This window comes from Spermophilus citellus (genome assembly GCF_964194105.1).
Source record: "Spermophilus citellus genome assembly, chromosome: 18".
NCBI lineage: Eukaryota > Metazoa > Chordata > Mammalia > Rodentia > Sciuridae > Spermophilus > Spermophilus citellus.
In genome coordinates, this window is record NC_138200.1 from 34,826,987 (window position 1) to 34,844,125 (window position 17,139).

Genomic DNA, 17,139 nt, shown 5'->3' on the forward strand with positions numbered 1-17,139 from the left:
AAGAGCTCCAAGCGTGGTGTCTGGAGTATGAAAACTGAGTTTACAGAAAGCTGAGAATGTGACAGGCCCTAAGATAAATTTCCTGGAATCCTAACAATGACCTTGGAAAGATGTCACCATTTTGCCAAGGTGGAAACTTAGGTGTGAGGAAGACATAACTAAACATGTGAAGGCCACACTGCTTGTAAGACAAAACTAGGTTTTGCTTTCAGGTCTATTTGATATTAAAATTTTTATCATCCCTTCATTATTTCTACATTTTCCAACTTAACTCAGTTTTGAGAGATATCAATGTGAGTTTGAAAGAAAATCAAAGGCAGTCATAGAAACCATAGATCCAGAACACAGACCTCAGGTAAGATCCCATGGTCCCCAGCCACCCCCACTCACTCTGTTAACAGCAAGGCTGGTAAGCTGAAGGGAACTGTGTCTACCTTTTTATCCTACTCTGAAATAGTGCCTGTGTTTTGAAAAACAGACTGGGTGAGAAGCAGCAAGCAGCACTCAGAGAGGTGGAGAACTCTACACTTGATTTTATACCAGCAAGCCCAGAGGAAAGAAAAACTCCAAATTCTGAGCCCTGATCCAAAGTTCCTTACAATATTTATAGGTTATTTGACATCATCTTAGACCCATCCTATCATTGAGGCTTTTTCCTCTTTAAAAAAAAAAAAATTCCTAATCTATGTGGCTAAAGGCCTTGTACAGGGTCTCTAACATCAAGCATGCTCACAGAAACCGAGAAGAAAGGGCTCTTTTAACAAGCATCCTTTATCTTTCAAGAGGGAGTAGTAGTCAGACTCTTAGGGCAGTTATTTACAATCCAAAAGGCAGGGACTCAGAGTTAATGAGGCACTGGTTTCTTACCGTAACGCTTTTGTAATTTCATTTCACAACCAGGTCTGGTTTTGCCATCGCACCTGAACACTAGGCCATGAGTGGGGCAAAACTTAGTGAAGGAAGGCAGCCCAGGTTGGTTTGGGGCTTACAGGCTTCCAACCTTCTGAAAATGTCACTGAGTGAGAGAGTAGAGGCCAAAATGGGAACACAAAATGTGAATCTACTGGAGCCAGGTCCCTGCAAGGGTTTTGAAGGTCACTGGGATATTTCCCCGGGGCAGATTTAAGAAAAAGGGAGGAGGAGGTAGGGGAATAAGAATGGGGACAAAGGCTATGTGAAGCTGTAGCCTCTGATTGAACCCCACTGACAAAATAATCAGCTGGCCACTGAGAGGCCCCAGCTCAGTTTTGCAACATTCCTGAGATTTGTGGAAGCCCCTTCTGCAGCACCAGGGCTCTGAAAATTCTGGTACCTATGTAGTATCCATTTTGATACCAGCTAGAACTTCTTCATCTGTTAAGGACCAACTTAAAATTAGATTTAAAAAGATGAATTCATAAATATGACAAGTGGGTAGAAAAGGGGTAACTGCCTTCAGACATAGCTGGACCTCGATGCTTAAACTGTGTCTTTGGGACTCTCTGTCTTTCCCCATGGCTTGGCTTTGCCTTCCTTGATTGGCTTCTTTCTCAGCAAGCTCCCCGCATGATGGCAAACAGGGCCCACCAGCTCTAGGACTATGTTCTCTGCCTTAGCAGTCACAGTGGCAGGAGAGTACTTCTCTACGATAGTTCCCAGAGCAGGTACTGATCATGGGCACATCCCTGAGTGAATCACTGTGGTCAGAGGTATGGACTGCCCTTTATTGGCCACGTCTGTGCAAAACAAGGGTGCAGACAGGGTGGGGTCAACCCCTCTCAATTGTAAGGACTGAGGTTGGGGCAGATGTCCATTTCAGTTTTCTGCATTTTGGGTGATGTATTTATCCTACTGAAGGAAACAAAAGACTGACCTTCCTTCTCTGCTTCCTCTATCAGCCATCTTTCCCAGGCCCAGCTGAACTCTGCTGGAATTTGATGAAAGGGAGAAGGAATTTAAGACCCATATCAGGTCTTTGCATAGTGATTCAGTGTTGCTCCTAAAGCCTCGCCCTGCTTCCTGAGGAGGAAGGATGACTTTTTTTCTTCTTTGCATCCATTCCTTTTCCCCCTATTGTCTTGCACATAGCTGATGCTCAGCAGGAATTGTTGAATGTGATGGTAGAATATTGAAAGAGGAGAGCAAAGGAAGGCAGCCAACCAGCTTTCACTCCCTCCTTGTGGAAGCAAGGTGGAAGCTCCTCTTTGGATCCCAGAGCCCTACAGTCTCTTGGACAAGTATATTGTCATGGCCACCTTCCCTGCCTGTCCTGTGTTGCTGGATGCTGTGAACTGGAGGAAAACAGAAGATGGAGAAGGCGGGGTGCTATTCTTCCCAGAGTAATGGAGAGCAGAGATGACCTGCCACTCAGGGAGGGAATTGAGCCCAGGGCACTTTTGCTCCCTCTTCTCAGCAAGGCTCTGGGCTATGGAGCTGGCTGCAAATGTTAATTGGGCACAACTTGACTTCATCTGACTGCATTAGCTCTGCTGTAATAATCTATAAAGCATAGAATGTGCATCAGATGCAAGTTTATTGTGTAAAAGCTATATCTTAATCATATTAATTGAAGTTTCAGAGCAGATGGGTTTCCTTTTCAAGCCACATTTTATTACATTTCATTAACATCATGTTAATGGCAGCACAATAGCAGAAACACTGGACATTAAAACCATTTTCTGATGGCTCAACTACATTTTCTGTGCCGTTAACTTGAATGCTGGCCTGGTTAGCCAGAATTTTTCTACTGGTGGAAATATAAATATGCCTTCTCTCCTTTTGTCTCTGCAAATTCCTGAAACATTGTGTAAACCCTGGTTACATAAGTTAGACTGATTTTACCAGCTTGATTATGAGCAAATTGAATATTTTTTCTGGCCTTCAGAGAATCTTGGTCTAGAGACATGATTGGTCCTGGGCCCCAAAGTGTGGCTTTTCCTCTACCTTCCCTATCAAATCCAAAGTGGATTTGAAGTAATTTATAAAATATAGTTATCCCTTTATGTTCCTTGGTAATTGACTCCGGTACCCTCTGCAAATACCCAAATCTGCATACGCTCAAGTCCTTTGTGTAAAACAGTATAGCATTTGTCTGTGCCTATGTACTTTATTTTATTTTATTATATTTTATTTTTTTATTGTTGGTCGTTCAAAACATTACATAGTTCTTAATATATATTTCACAGTTTGATTCAAGTGGGTTATGAACTCCCATTTTTACCCCGTATACAGATTGCTGTATCACATCAGTTAAACTTCCATTGATTTACATATTGCCATTCTAGTGTCTGATGTATTCTGCTGTCTATCCTATTCTCTACTATCCCCCCTCTCCTCCCCTCCCCTCCCCTTTTCTCTCTCTACCCCCTCTAATGTAAATCATTTCTTCCACTTGTATTATTCTTCTCTTACCCCTCCTTTCCTCTTATATGTAATTTTGTATAACCCTGAGGATCACCTTCCATTTCCATGCGATTTCCCTTCTCACTCCCTTTCCCTCCCACCTCTCATCCCTGTTTAATGTTAATCTTCTTCTCAAACTCTTCCTCCCTACCCTGTCCTTAGTTACTCCCCTTATATCAAAGAAGTCATTTGGCATTTGTTTTTTTAAGGAGTGGCTAGCTTCACTTAGCATAATCTGCTCTAATGCCATCCATTTCCCTCCAAATTCTATGATTTTGTCATTTTTTAATGCAGAGTAATACTCCATTGTGTATAAATGCCACATTTTTTTTATCCATTCATCTATTGAAGGGCATCTAGGTTGGTTCCACAATCTTGCTATCGTGAATTGTGCTGCTATGAACATCAATGTAGCAGTGTCCCTGTAGCATGCTCTTATTAGGTCTTTAGGGAATAGACCGAGAAGGGGAATAGCTGGGTCAAATGGTGGTTCCATTCCCAGCTTTCCAAGAAATCTCCATACTGCTTTCCAAATTGGCTGCACCAATTTGCAGTCCCACCAACAATGAACAAGTGTACCCTTTTCCCCGCATCCTCTCCAGCACTTGTTGTTGTTGGACTTCAAAATGGCTGCCAACCTTACTGGCGTGAGATGGTATCTTAGGGTGGTTTTGATTTGCATTTCTCTGACTGCTAGAGATGGTGAGCATTTTTTCATGTACTTATTGATTGATTGTATGTCCTCCTCTGAGAAGTGTCTGTTCAGGTCCTTGGCCCATTTGTTGATTGGGTTATTTGTTATCTTATTGTCTAATTTTTTGAGTTCTTTGTATTCTCTGGATATTAGGGCTCTATCTGAAGTGTGAGGAGTAAAGATTTGTTCCCAGGATGTAGGCTCCCTGTTTATCTCTCTTATTGTTTCTCTTGCTGAGAAAAAACTTTTTAGTTTGAGTAAGTCCCATTTGTTGATTCTAGTTGTTAACTCTTGCACTATGGGTGTCCTATTGAGGAATTTGGAGCCCGACCCCACAGTATGTAGATCATAGCCAACTTTTTCTTCTATCAGACGCTGTGTCTCTGATTTAATATCAAGCTCCTTGATCCATTTTGAGTTGACTTTTGTGCATGGCGAGAGAAAGGGATTCAGTTTCATTTTGATGCAAATGGATTTCCAGTTTTCCCAACACCATTTGTTGAAGATGCTATCCTTCCTCCATTGTATGCTTTTAGCCCCTTTATCAAATATAAGATAGTTGTAGTTTTGTGGATTGGTTACTGTGTCCTCTATTCTGTACCATTGGTCCACCCGCCTGTTTTGGTACCAGTACCATGCTGTTTTTGTTACTATTGCTCTGTAGTATAGTTTGAAGTCTGGTATCGCTATACCGCCTGATTCACACTTCCTGCTTAGCATTGTTTTTGCTATTCTGGGTCTTTTATTATTCCATATGAATTTCATGATTGTTTTATCTATTTCTACAAGAAATGCTGTTGGGATTTTGATTGGCATTGCATTGAACTTATAGAGAACTTTTGGTAATATCGCCATTTTGATGATGTTAGTTCTGCCTATCCATGAACAGGGTATATTTTTCCATCTTCTGAGGTCTTCTTCTATATCTCTCTTTAGGGTTCTGTAGTTTTCATTGTATAAGTCTTTCACCTCTTTTGTTAGGTTGATTCCCAAGTATTTTATTATTTTGAGGATATTGTGAATGGAGTAGTTGTCCTCATTTCCGTTTCAGAGGATTTGTCGCTGATATACAGGAATGCATTTGATTTATGCGTGTTGATTTTATATCCTGCCACTTTGCTGAATTCATTTATTAGCTCTAATAGTTTCTTTGTAGACCCTTTTGGGTCTGCTAGGTATAGAATCATGTCATCTGCAAATAGTGATAATTTAAGTTCTTCTTTTCCTATTTTTATGCCTTTAATTTCTTTCATCTGTCTAATTGCTCTGGCCAGTGTTTCGAGGACTATGTTGAACAGAAGTGGTGAGAGAGGGCATCCCTGTCTTGTACCAGATCTTAGAGGGAATGCCTTCAATTTTTCTCCATTCAGAATGATGCTGGCCTGTGGCTTATCATAGATTGCTTTTACAATGTTGAGGTATGATCCTGTTATCCCTAATTTTTCTAGAGTTTTGAACATAAAGGGATGCTGTACTTTGTCAAATGCTTTTTCTGCATCTATCGAGATGATCATATGGTTCTTATTTTTAAGTCTATTGATGTGGTGAATAACATTTATTGATTTCCGTATATTGAACCAGCCTTGCATCCCAGGGATGAATCCTACTTGATCATGGTGTATAATTTTTTTGATATGATTTTGAATTCGATTCGCCAGAATTTCATTGAGGATTTTTGCATCTAGGTTCATTAGAGATATTGGTCTGTAGTTTTCTTTCTTTGAAGTGTCTTTGTCTGGTTTAGGCATCAGGGTGATGTTGGCCTGGTAGAATGTATTTGGAAGTTCTCCCTCTTTTTCTATTTCCTGAAATAGCTTGGAAAGTTTTGGTGTTAGTTCCTCTTTAAAGGTTTTGTAAAACTCTGCTGTATACCCATCCGGTCCTGGGCTTTTCTTAGTTGGTAATCTTTTGATGGTTTCTTCTATTTCCTCTATTGTTATTGGTCTGTTTAGGTTGTCTATATCCTCCTGACTCAATCTGGGCAGATCATATGACTTAAGAAATTTACCTATGCCTTCACTATCTTCTATTTTATTGGAGTATAAGGATTCAAAATAATTTCTGATTATCTTCTGTATTTCTGAAGTGTCTGTTGTGATATTGCCTTTTTCATCCCGTATGCTAGTAATTTGAGTTCTCTCTCTTCTTCTCTTCGTTAGCATGGCTAAGGGTCTGTCGATTTTATTTATTTTTTCAAAGAACCAACTTTTAGTTTTGTCAATTTTTTCAATTGTTTCTTTTGTTTCGATTTCATTAATTTCAGCTCTGATTTTTATTATTTCTTGCCTTCTACTTCTTTTGCTGTTGTTTTGCTCTTCTTTTTCTAGGATTTTGAGATGAAGTATGAGATCATTTATTTGTTGGTTTTTTCTTTTTTTAAGGAATGAACTCCAAGCAATGAATTTTCCTCTTAGAACTGCTTTCAATGTGTCCCATAGATTCCGATATGTTGTGTCTGTGTTTTCATTTAATTCTAAGAAGTTTTTAATTTCCTCCTTGATGTCTTCTAAAACCCATTGATCATTCAGTAACCTATTGTTCATTCTCCAAGTGATGCATGATTTTTCCTTCCTTCTTTTATCGTTGATTTTCAGTTTCATTCCATTATGATCAGATAAGATGCATGGTATTATCTCTACTCCTTTATATTGTCTAAGAGTTGCCCTGTGACATAATATATGATCTATTTTTGAGAAGGAGCCATGTGCTGCTGAGAAAAAAGTGTAACTACTTGATGTTGGGTGGTATATTCTATATATGTCAATTAAGTCTAGGTTGTTAATTGTGTTATTGAGTTCTATAGTTTCCTTATTTAACTTTTGTTTGGAAGATCTGTCCAGTGGTGAGAGAGGTGTGTTGAAGTCTCCCATGATTATTGTATGGTGGTCTATTAGACTCTTGAACTTGAGAAGAGTTTGCTTGATGAACATAGCTGCACCATTGTTTGGGGCATATATATTTATGATTGTTATGTCTTGTTGGTGTATGGTTCCCTTGAGCAGTATGTAGTGTCCCTCTTTATCCCTTTTGATTAACTCTGGCTTGAAATCCATTTTATTAGATATGAGTATGGACACTCCTGCTTGTTTCCGCAGTCCGTATGAGTGGTATGATTTTTCCCAACCTTTCACCTTCAGTCTATGTATATCTTTTCTTATCAAATGCGTCTCCTGTAGGCAGCATATTGTTGGGTCTTGTTTTGTGATCCATTCAACTAGCCTGTGTCTCTTAATTGGTGAGTTTAAGCCATTAACATTTAGGGTTATTATTGAGATATGGTTTGTTCTTCCAGCCATATTTGTTTATTAATGTTACTAAACCTGATTTGTTTTCCTCTTTTATTGCTTTCCCCCCTTTACTGTCCTACCTCCCACTGTTGGTTTTCATTGTTATTTTCCATTTCCTCTTCCTGTAATGTTTTGCCAAGGATTTTTTGAAGAGATGGTTTTCTAGCTGCAAATTCTTTTAACTTTTGTTTATCGTGGAAGGTTTTAATTTCATCTTCCATCCTGAAGCTTAATTTCGCCGGATACACGATTCTTGGTTGGAACCCATTTTCTTTCAGTGTTTGAAATATGTTATTCCAGGATCTTCTAGCTTTCAGAGTCTGTGTTGAGAGATCAGCTGTTATCCTGATTGGTTTACCCTGAAATGTAATCTGCTTCCTTTCTCTTGTAGCTTTTAAAATTCTCTCCTTATTCTGTATATTGGACATCTTCATTATAATGTGTCTAGGTGTGGATCTCTTATGATTTTGCACATTCGGCATCCTGTAGGCTTCTAGGATTTGGGATTCTGTTTCATTCTTCAAGTCTGGGAAGTTTTCTCGTATTATTTCATTGAATAGATTGTTTATTCCTTTGGTTTGGAGCTCTGTGCCTTCCTGTATCCCAATGACTCTTAAGTTTGGTCTTTTAATGTTATCCCATATTTCTTGGATGTTCTGCTCATGGTTTCTTAGCAGACTTGCTGAGCTGTCTATGTTCTTTTCAAGCTGAAATACTTTGTCTTCATTGTCTGATGTTCTATCTTCTAAGTGATCTACTCTGCTGGTATTCTCAATTGAGTTTTTAAGTTGGTTTATTGCTTCCTGCATTTCCAGGATTTCTATTTGTTTGTTTTTTATTACCTCTATCTCCCTGTGAAATTGATCTTTTACTTCCTGGATTTGTTTATATAGTTCCTTGTCAATGTGATCTTTCATTGTCTGATTTTGCTGTCTCATGTCTTCCTTGAGACTCCAGATCATCTGAAGCATGTATATCCTGAACTCTTTATCTGACATTACATCTGTTGCAGCTATTATCTCTTCTAAAGTTGAGTTGACCTGCATTGCTTGTGGTCCTTTCTTTCCTTGTCTTTTCACACTGCTCGCGTTTCTTTCTGCTTGGTGAAACTGTTGTGTTTTTGAAATTTTCCCCCTATTTATTTATATTGCTCTTGTATAGTTGGGAAATCTCCCTTGCAGGGTGGGTAGTGGCTGTGCTCCTCCTCTAATTAGGGTGATCTGTCTACCACGCTGGTCGGTCGCAGGTCTGCCCACCCTGCGGGCGCGGGTGGCAACTCTGCTCTGCCCCCACTCCAATTGTGGTGACATAACTACCACGCCCTTGGGTCGTTGGTCCTGATCCGGATGTGGGCAGCGGCTCTGCTCGGCCCCTACTCCAATTGGTGTGACGTGTCTACCACGCTGGCAGGCCTCTAGGCCTGTTCCGCAGGTGGGTCGCAGGTCTGCCTACCTTGCGGGCTCGGGTGGCAGTTCTGCTCAGCTCCCACTCCCAATGGGGGTACCTGACTGCCTCTCCAACAGGTTGCTGGGCCTTTTCCGGACATGGGCGGCGGCTCTGCTCCACCCCCACTCCAACCAGTGTGACGTGACTGCCTCGGTGCTACTTGTCCACCACGCTGGCAGGCTACCGGGCCTGTCCTGCCAGTGGGTTGCAGGTCTGCTTACCTTGCAGGCTCAGACGGCAGCTCTGCACAGCCCCTACTCCGAATGGGGTGACTTGGTTACCGCGCCGTGGGGTCGCTGGTCCTGTTCCAGGCGTGGGCGACTACTCTCTTCGGCCCCATCTGCAGTTGGGGTGTCATGATACCACGCCGGCGGGTCACTTGGCCTGCCCTGGGCGCAGGCGGCAGCTCCACTCTGCCCCCCTGATCCCCACAGCACCCAGCAGGACCCGGACCGAGAAGCAGACACCGCAGGTTCCCCAGCCCTGGGCCAAAGCAGCTTCGGGAGCCAGAACCCGGCCTCTCTGATCCCGGCTCACGCTCCCCTAGGAGCAGGCTCCAAGGAGCGACCCCCGTGGGTTCCCCAGCCCTGGGCCAAAGCAGCCCGGGGAACCAGAATCCGGCCGCTCAGAGCCCGGCGCACGCCTTGCCAGGAGCGAGCCCCAAGGAGTATTCTCCACAGGTTCTCCAGCCCCGAGCCTGAGTGATCTGTCTGCGAGACGCAGGCAAATACCAGCCTGAAATCACCTGTTCCGTAGCTGAATGAGCTGAGATCAGTAGAAAACAGGGATGATTACATCAGCTCTCCAAGATGGTGGCTGCTGTCCTCCTCCGTGGTCCGACCGGTGTCGAGAATCGAACTGGACTGCTTCTCTCCTCTGACTCAAAGCCGGAACTCAGCACTAAGCACGGCCATTGCACCACTGGCAGGAGCCCCCAGAATCTGCATCGCTGCACTCCCGCTCTGGCACCTCGCTGCTTCCCAGCGCGCCGCAGACTCCAGCTGTGGGGCGGTCCGCAGATCAGGCAATGCGACCCTCCGTGCGGAGAAATCGCCCGCGACCGAGCCCCCGCAGTCGAACCTCGCGCGATGGAAATCCGTCCACTAGATTCTGGAGCACCTCAATTTCACTGGAAATTCCCAACAAGATAGCCTTCAGCTGTTTCTCCTCGTCTTTCTCCGGCACAGTGACGCGGCGCACTGGGGTGATGCACTCCCTTCGCCGCCGCCATCTTCAGGAATCCGCCTATGTACTTTAAATTAGCTCTAGATGACTTTTAATACCTAACACAACGGAAATACTATGTTAATAGTTTGTGTTAGTCCGCTTTGCATCGCTGTGACCAAAAGACCTGAATAAAACAATTTTAGAGAAGGAAAAAATTTATCTGGGGCTCATGGTTTCAAAGTTCTCAGTCCATTGCCCTGGGCCCAAACTGAGGCAGGACCTCATGGCAGAAGGGCCCAGCAAAGGAAAACTGCTGGGGTCAGAAACAGGGCTGGCCCCTAGTGATGTACCTCCTCCAACCACACCCCACCTGCCTTCAGTTACTACCCAGTCAGTGCATTCGCACCAGGAGGAATTGTTTAGTTTGCAGTACCCTAACCCAATCATTTCCCTTCCAAACATTTCTACATTAACATAGGAGCTTTGGGGGACACCTCATACCCAAATCATAACACAATTGTTACACATTATTTTCTAGGGAATAATGACAAGGGGGAAAAATGTCTGTACATGTTCAATACAGAAAAAAAAATTTTACATAATTTTTCCCTGAAGTCGGTGTAATCTGCTGATGCAGATCCCATAGGCATATATATAAAGAAGTAAGGTCAATGCAAAGGGATGCTTGAATTCCAATCCCGACTCTACCACGTGTAATTGTGTGATGTAAGAGAGGTCTCTTTACTTCTCTAAATCATGTTTTCTGTCTGTAAAATTAACTATAAATGTAAAATATCTGCATCTGCTGCTCGTGGGGCTGCTGTAGGGTTGAACACAAAGTGCTCTGTGGGCTGTGTGGCTGCAGGAGTGAGACGGACAGAGAGCCAGGGGTCAGTGCAGGCAGGTCTGTGAGGTCCACACAGGACCCGGCTTTTGGTCTTAGGAAGGTGGAGGAACCGAGGGCTGAGAACTGAGCAGGCAGTTGGGGAGAGGGGCTGGTCTGTTTTACATTGTGAAAAAAATGTCTCTGGTTGTTTCATTGAGAATAGATTATATGGAGAGAGGGGGAAGAAGAGACCAGTAAAGAGACTGTTATGGAAGACAGTGGCTTGCACTACTGAGGTGGTAGGTAATGGTCAAGTTGGGATTCATTTTGAAGGGGAAGCCAACAAGGTTTGAGAGACACTGGGTGGGATGCAAGAGAAAGAGAAGAACCAAGGAAGGGTTGACCAAGGACAGTCTATCTGCTCCCTACTCCAGGGCCCACCTGCTGGTCTGCTTTATTACTGAGAAGAATTCAGTGTCTTAAGAGTCTCGTTCCCTCTGCTGCTGCTGAGAAGCTTTCCCTGAAAGTCACACCAGATGTGTCAGGAAAGGACAAGGGACTTCTGGGAAATATCAAATGATCTGGGAAATCAAACTTCTTATATCTCTCGAACATCATTTTCATATTTATTTAAAGTGCGTTTACATAGTTTATTACACTTTCCTTCCCACACCAATTCTGGGCACTAGAGCATTGAAGTCTCCCTGTTCACAGATAAGCAACTCAAACAAAGAGAAGGAAAAACCACATCTTCAAGGGCATCCTCTTAGTTGTTACCCTAGGAGGACAAATGAAATAGCATGAGAACTTTGGGATCCCAGTGAAGAAAAATGATAAATCCAAGATAACCCTGATTGTAGGAAAAGATATTTTTGCAAAATCTGGTAACAAAGTTTAAACAGTTTAAATTAAAATTTTTATTGTTAAAAGTTTAAAATATAATAAATATAATCCTTGCTTCCTCTTTGGTCTACCGATTCAGGGCTAAAATTTTCTAAGTGATAAAACAGAAGAGAACCAACATTTGTTCTTCTCTTGTAAAACTACATATTAGATATGCATTTTCTCAGCTCATCCCAGTAAGGACTTTAAGAATAAGCATTATTAGCTCTATTTTACTGTCAAGGTTACTGAGGCACTTTGGGTTCTCAAATAGTTTATATTTCATGAGATGCCCAAGTCTTATTTAAAGTATTAAATAAGTGTTAGTGTAATAGTCCTCGTAAAAAGCTGTGCCAACATTTCAGATAGGAGGAATAAGTTCAGGAGATGTACTCTACAACACAATGACCAGAGTTAATAACCATAGAGTGAATACTTGAATATTGTTCAGGAGTAGACTAACTGTTCTCACCACACACGTAAAAAGAATATGAGGTAACGTGCATGTCAGTGAGCTTGATTTAGCCAGTCTACAAAGTATGTGTACGTGCATGTCAGTGAGCTTGATTTAGCCAGTCTACAAAGTATGTGTATGTGTGTGTGTGTGTGTGTATGTGTGTGTGTATCACAAATATGTTTGTCAGTTAAAGAAAGAAGAAGTGGAGCCAGTGAGCAGTTACGTATGCGTGTCATCCAGTCACAAGGGATCTCATGCCATGGCTTATTTCTCCAGGAGACTTTTCTCCAGGAGACTTCTAATGTCAGCCCTAAATATGGGTGTCAAAACACATCGTCCTCCTGGGAGGCTGCAACCATCTCAAGACTGCATGTTTAAATGACTAAAACGGAAAAAAATAGAGCTCTTAGATTTATAGTAAAAGGCCAAACCATTTCATCTTGGAGAGAGCTGTGTATCAAGCCATCAGTGAAGGGTGGGAGAGGTGGCCCAAGCTCCCCGGGGTCCCCAGGGGGATCCTCCAGGTAGCAGTGGGCCAGGCCTGCAGCTGGGAATCTGGCCAAATTGTCAACTCCCTGTCTCCTCATTTGTCAAGCAAGCAGGCGATGTCATAGTAGATTATGCCGGTGTGGAAGAGAACATTCTGGCTGAGAACACATCTGAGATTGAAAAATGTTTCTCCTGAAAAAAAAAATTGAGTGTTTTTGAGGAAAAATGATTCTAGAGCATGGGTGGGCAGGTGTGGCTGTCAATCTTCCCTCCATTGATACAGGGACAGGAGTCATTCAGGGCTGTGCCGTGGGTCACAAGACAGGGCTCTCGAAAGACACAGTGTGACTGCATTATTGGAAGAGTCTGGAACCATTCCAGAATAGAGACAGTGGACCAGGCAAGAAAGGGCAAAGCAGAGGTCACAAAGTGGTTTCTTCTAGACTCAATGGTCTGTGTGTGTGTGTGTGTGTGTGTGTGTGTGTGTGTTTGTGTTTGATTTTAGCTGGGTTAGTGTTTAAAAGGTATTTGAATTGTAAACTAAAAAGAAATTGTAAATAAAAAGCTATAGTTTTGCTGTCTCTGGGAAAATGGAAAGATCTGGAGATTCTGGGTCTATTTTCCAACATGGGCATGGGGCTGGCTGAGTTGAGTAGCAGCTACCCCCTTTTAGGAGCATGGACTGTACAGCTATGTTCTTTACTCATTTAACTCACGGGCTTCTGTGTTTTAGATGTGGTTTGAGTGTGTCTGCCAAAAGTTCACGTGTTGGATGCTTGGTGGAAAGTGTGGAAATGCCGGGAGGTGGTGGAACCTTTCAGAAGTAGAGACTAGTGAGAGGGGTGATGGGGTCATTGGGGGTGCTGCTTTAGGAAAGAATTAGTTGTGGGACCCTGGTAAGTTCTCAAGAGAAGATCATGATTAAATGGCAAGGCTGGCTTCACCTCCACTCTTTGGCTCTCTGTCTCATCATGTGATCACTTCCAGAGGCCAAACAAATGAAACTGCAGGGTCTTGACCTCCCAAACTGCCATTTAAATAAACCTCCTTTCTTTATACATTGTCCAGCACCAGGTATTTTGTTACAGCAATGAAAAAAAAATGGGCTTAGACATCAGCCTAACTTCCTTGTCATTCAAGTCTGTAGCCCTGATTAAAACGTGAGGCTCCAATCCTGAGTTCTTTCAAGGAGCTTCCTTCTAGCATCCCATCTGGCTCCCCCAAAGGTGTCTTCATTTTGGAGATTTCCCCCTTTCTCCTTGCCTCAAGCCAAATCCACGAGGGTCAGCTTTGTACTTCAACAGAAAAGAAGGCTCCCCACCCCACTCTCCACCACACCTGTGGCTTTAGAAATAAGAGCAAAAATGCGTCTCCATGCGTAGATTAGAATCTTCTATCTCTTCCTTTCTCTAGTGATCTTGAATGAGAAGGAAAATGGGGTCAAATTTTAAAGAGAAATGATTTCTTATTTATTTGGAAGGTACAGCACTCCCTATTCCTCCCTTTCTGCCTATTTTGTTCTAATAGCAAGAAAGGGCAGAATTTTAATAATATCTCCCTGGAATGACTTTCTTCATGCATGAATTATTTCTCATTTACAAAGGTTTGGGAGATGCTTTTTTCCCCTTGCTGTGGGAAATGATGACTGTTTTCATTGCTAGACACATTACTGTCAGAACTCATGGAGCTGATGGTCGGGCCTGTTTTCCCACGGAGTCCCTCTCCAGCCGCCAGCTCAGCTTGTCACATCCCTGAAATAGCAACTCTTTTCAAGGCCTATATGAGAATGTCACAGTCACGGTGGCTAATGGCAGGTGACTGCTGCAGTTACACTGCTGGGAGCGAACAAAGACAGATGAAAGACTGTGGAGGCCCAGCTCCGTTTCATTTCATCCTCACAAAAACCGTTTGGGAGTAGGTATCGCCGTCATTATTTTTACAGAGGAAGAAACAGAAACTCAGAGAAGTTAAGGCACTTTTCCAAGCTTGCTCAGCCGGTAAATGGTACAACTAGTATTTAAAACAGGCTCTGCCCAATCCCACCCTTTGACCACTAGACTGGACAGCTATTCCTGTGCTGTCTTGGGGGAATTTCACCCAGAAGCCTGGTTCCCCTTCAGGGATAAAGGGATGATTTTTGAATTGTGTGGATATGTTAGTCAGCTCCCTGTTACTATAACAAAATACCTGAGATAATCAGTTCATAAAGCAAAAGTGTTTATTTTAGCTCATGGTTTTGGAAGGTCCAGTCTATGATCAGTTGACCCTGTTGTTTTGGGCCTAGGGTAGGGCCGCATATCATAGTGGGAGTACATGATTGAGAGAAAAAAAAAGAAGTAGAGACTAGTGGGAGAGGTGATGGGGTCATTGGGGGTGCTGCTTTAGGAAGGAATAAGTACAATCATTTCATGTCTAAGCAAAAAAAGAGAGGATAGGGCAGGGGCCCTGGGCCCCAAATCCCCTTTGAGGGCACACCCCAATGACCTAAGGACTTCTACTAGGTCCCATCTCTCAAACATTCCACCATCTCCCCAAGAGTACCATGCTGGGATCAAAACCTTGAACACATGGACCTTTGGGGGAACATTCAAGCTCAAACCCTAGCAGGGTAGCAATGAAGATAGTTCAGGAATCCTTGAAAAACATCTGTGGTTTGGAACCCCTGAAACATTGACATTGGGCCAACTCCATTCTACTGGAGGCAAGTTGACATCTCTATGACCAAAATAGTCAACAAGAAGAACTTAGGAGAGGAAAAGTGTATTTTGGCTCCTGGTTTCACAGGTCACAGTCCATGGTCGACAAGATCCAAGGTAGAAATACATCATGGCAGAATTGTTTGGAGGAGGAAAGCTGCCCAGCTCATGGCATCCAGGAGGCAGGGAAGGGGAGGGAGGAAGGGGTCAGGACAGATTCAGTCCCCAAGGTCATGCTCCCAGTGACCTACTTTCCAGAGCCATGCCCCTCCTGCTTATAGTTACCACCCACTAGTCCATTCAGATTATTAACCATTACCTGGGTTAATCCACTGGTAAGATCACTGTCCTCACAATGCAATCATTTCTAAAAGCCTGGCCTTGGAACCTTGCTGCCTTGGGGACAATGCTTTCAACAAGAAAGCTTTTTTTTTTTTTTTTTTTTTGGCGGGCGGGGGGGGGGGATCTCCCAGATCCAAACCATAAGTGTGTGTCCCTGCTTTACACATGCAAAAACTGAGGCTAATTGAGTTTTATGATTTGCCAAAGATTGAATAGCTTTGAGAGGGAATTGGAACTCAGTTCAGCCTGTCTTCAAGAACCACCATCCTTTGCTACTTTTTTATTTTTATTTTTATTTATTTTTTGGTACTGGGGGATTGAACTCAGGGGCACTCCACCCCTGAGCCACATCCCCAGCCCTATATTTTGGATTTTATTTAGAGACAGGGTCTCACTGAGTTGCTTAGGGCTTCGCTAAATTGCTGAGACTGGCTTTGAACTCACAATCCTCCTGCCTCATGCTACTCTTTTTTACTAAAAGCCATTTGAGGGCAATAGCCCCAAAGTGCAGTGTTCACGTTACTGGGAGATGTGAAATTATTTCAGGAATTCATGGGCAAACCCTTTTTATTTACTGGTGTGCACAAATTATAATCTATGCTATAATTTAAAAAAATCACCAAGCCCAACATTTTATGATTAATACTGCTTAAGTGAGAGCCAGATTTGACTTAAGTAAAACCAGTGAGTTGATTTTTAAAAAAATAAAAGTATGTCGATAACTAGAGATGGTTCTTGCAGATGGCAAGAATTTTCAAGACAGTTTGTGAATGACTGAAGCTTGGGGAACACAAAAGAATCATCTGGTGACATTAAGGAATGGAATTTTGTGTACCGAGAACCTATATATAGGAGTTCACAGGGAACAACCTCAGGGCTGTCTCCAAGTTCACTGTGTGATTACTCCTTCTCTGATAACTGTGCCCTCCCCACCTACTCCCCCAACCCCAGCTTCTTTCTCAAGGTGATAGGGTCATGTTCATACAGCATGGCCACACCCCAAAGGCCAAGTGATGGTCGGTCCACTATGGCCAATACTAGCTGGACCAGTAAGTGACTTCCTATTAGACACAGAGGGGAACTAAGAAATGGCAGGCTCCACCAGGCTGTCTGTTGAATGGAGGCCATGTTAACCCTGTATCTGTTTACAACTGCATCGCTACCTTAGGGACAAGGAAGTGCAGTTGGCTGTTTCTGTTGAGTGAAGAAACAATGAAATAGGGATACTGATAGACTCAGAGATAAGGAGCAGAGGGAAAAGCCCCTAAGCGCCTTCCCCAGTGGATAACTTAAGACACTTCTTTATTCTTCTCGGTATTTCTCCTTTTTGCCAATGCCCGCTCTAGTGAGCCTCTGTTAATTACAGCCAGAGTTGTAACCTATGCAATGGTTCCCCAAGATGGCATGACAGCTAAACACCCACCCTGCCAGCTCCCCTTCAGCACACTTATGCCCTCCTGGTGCTGTTTGAA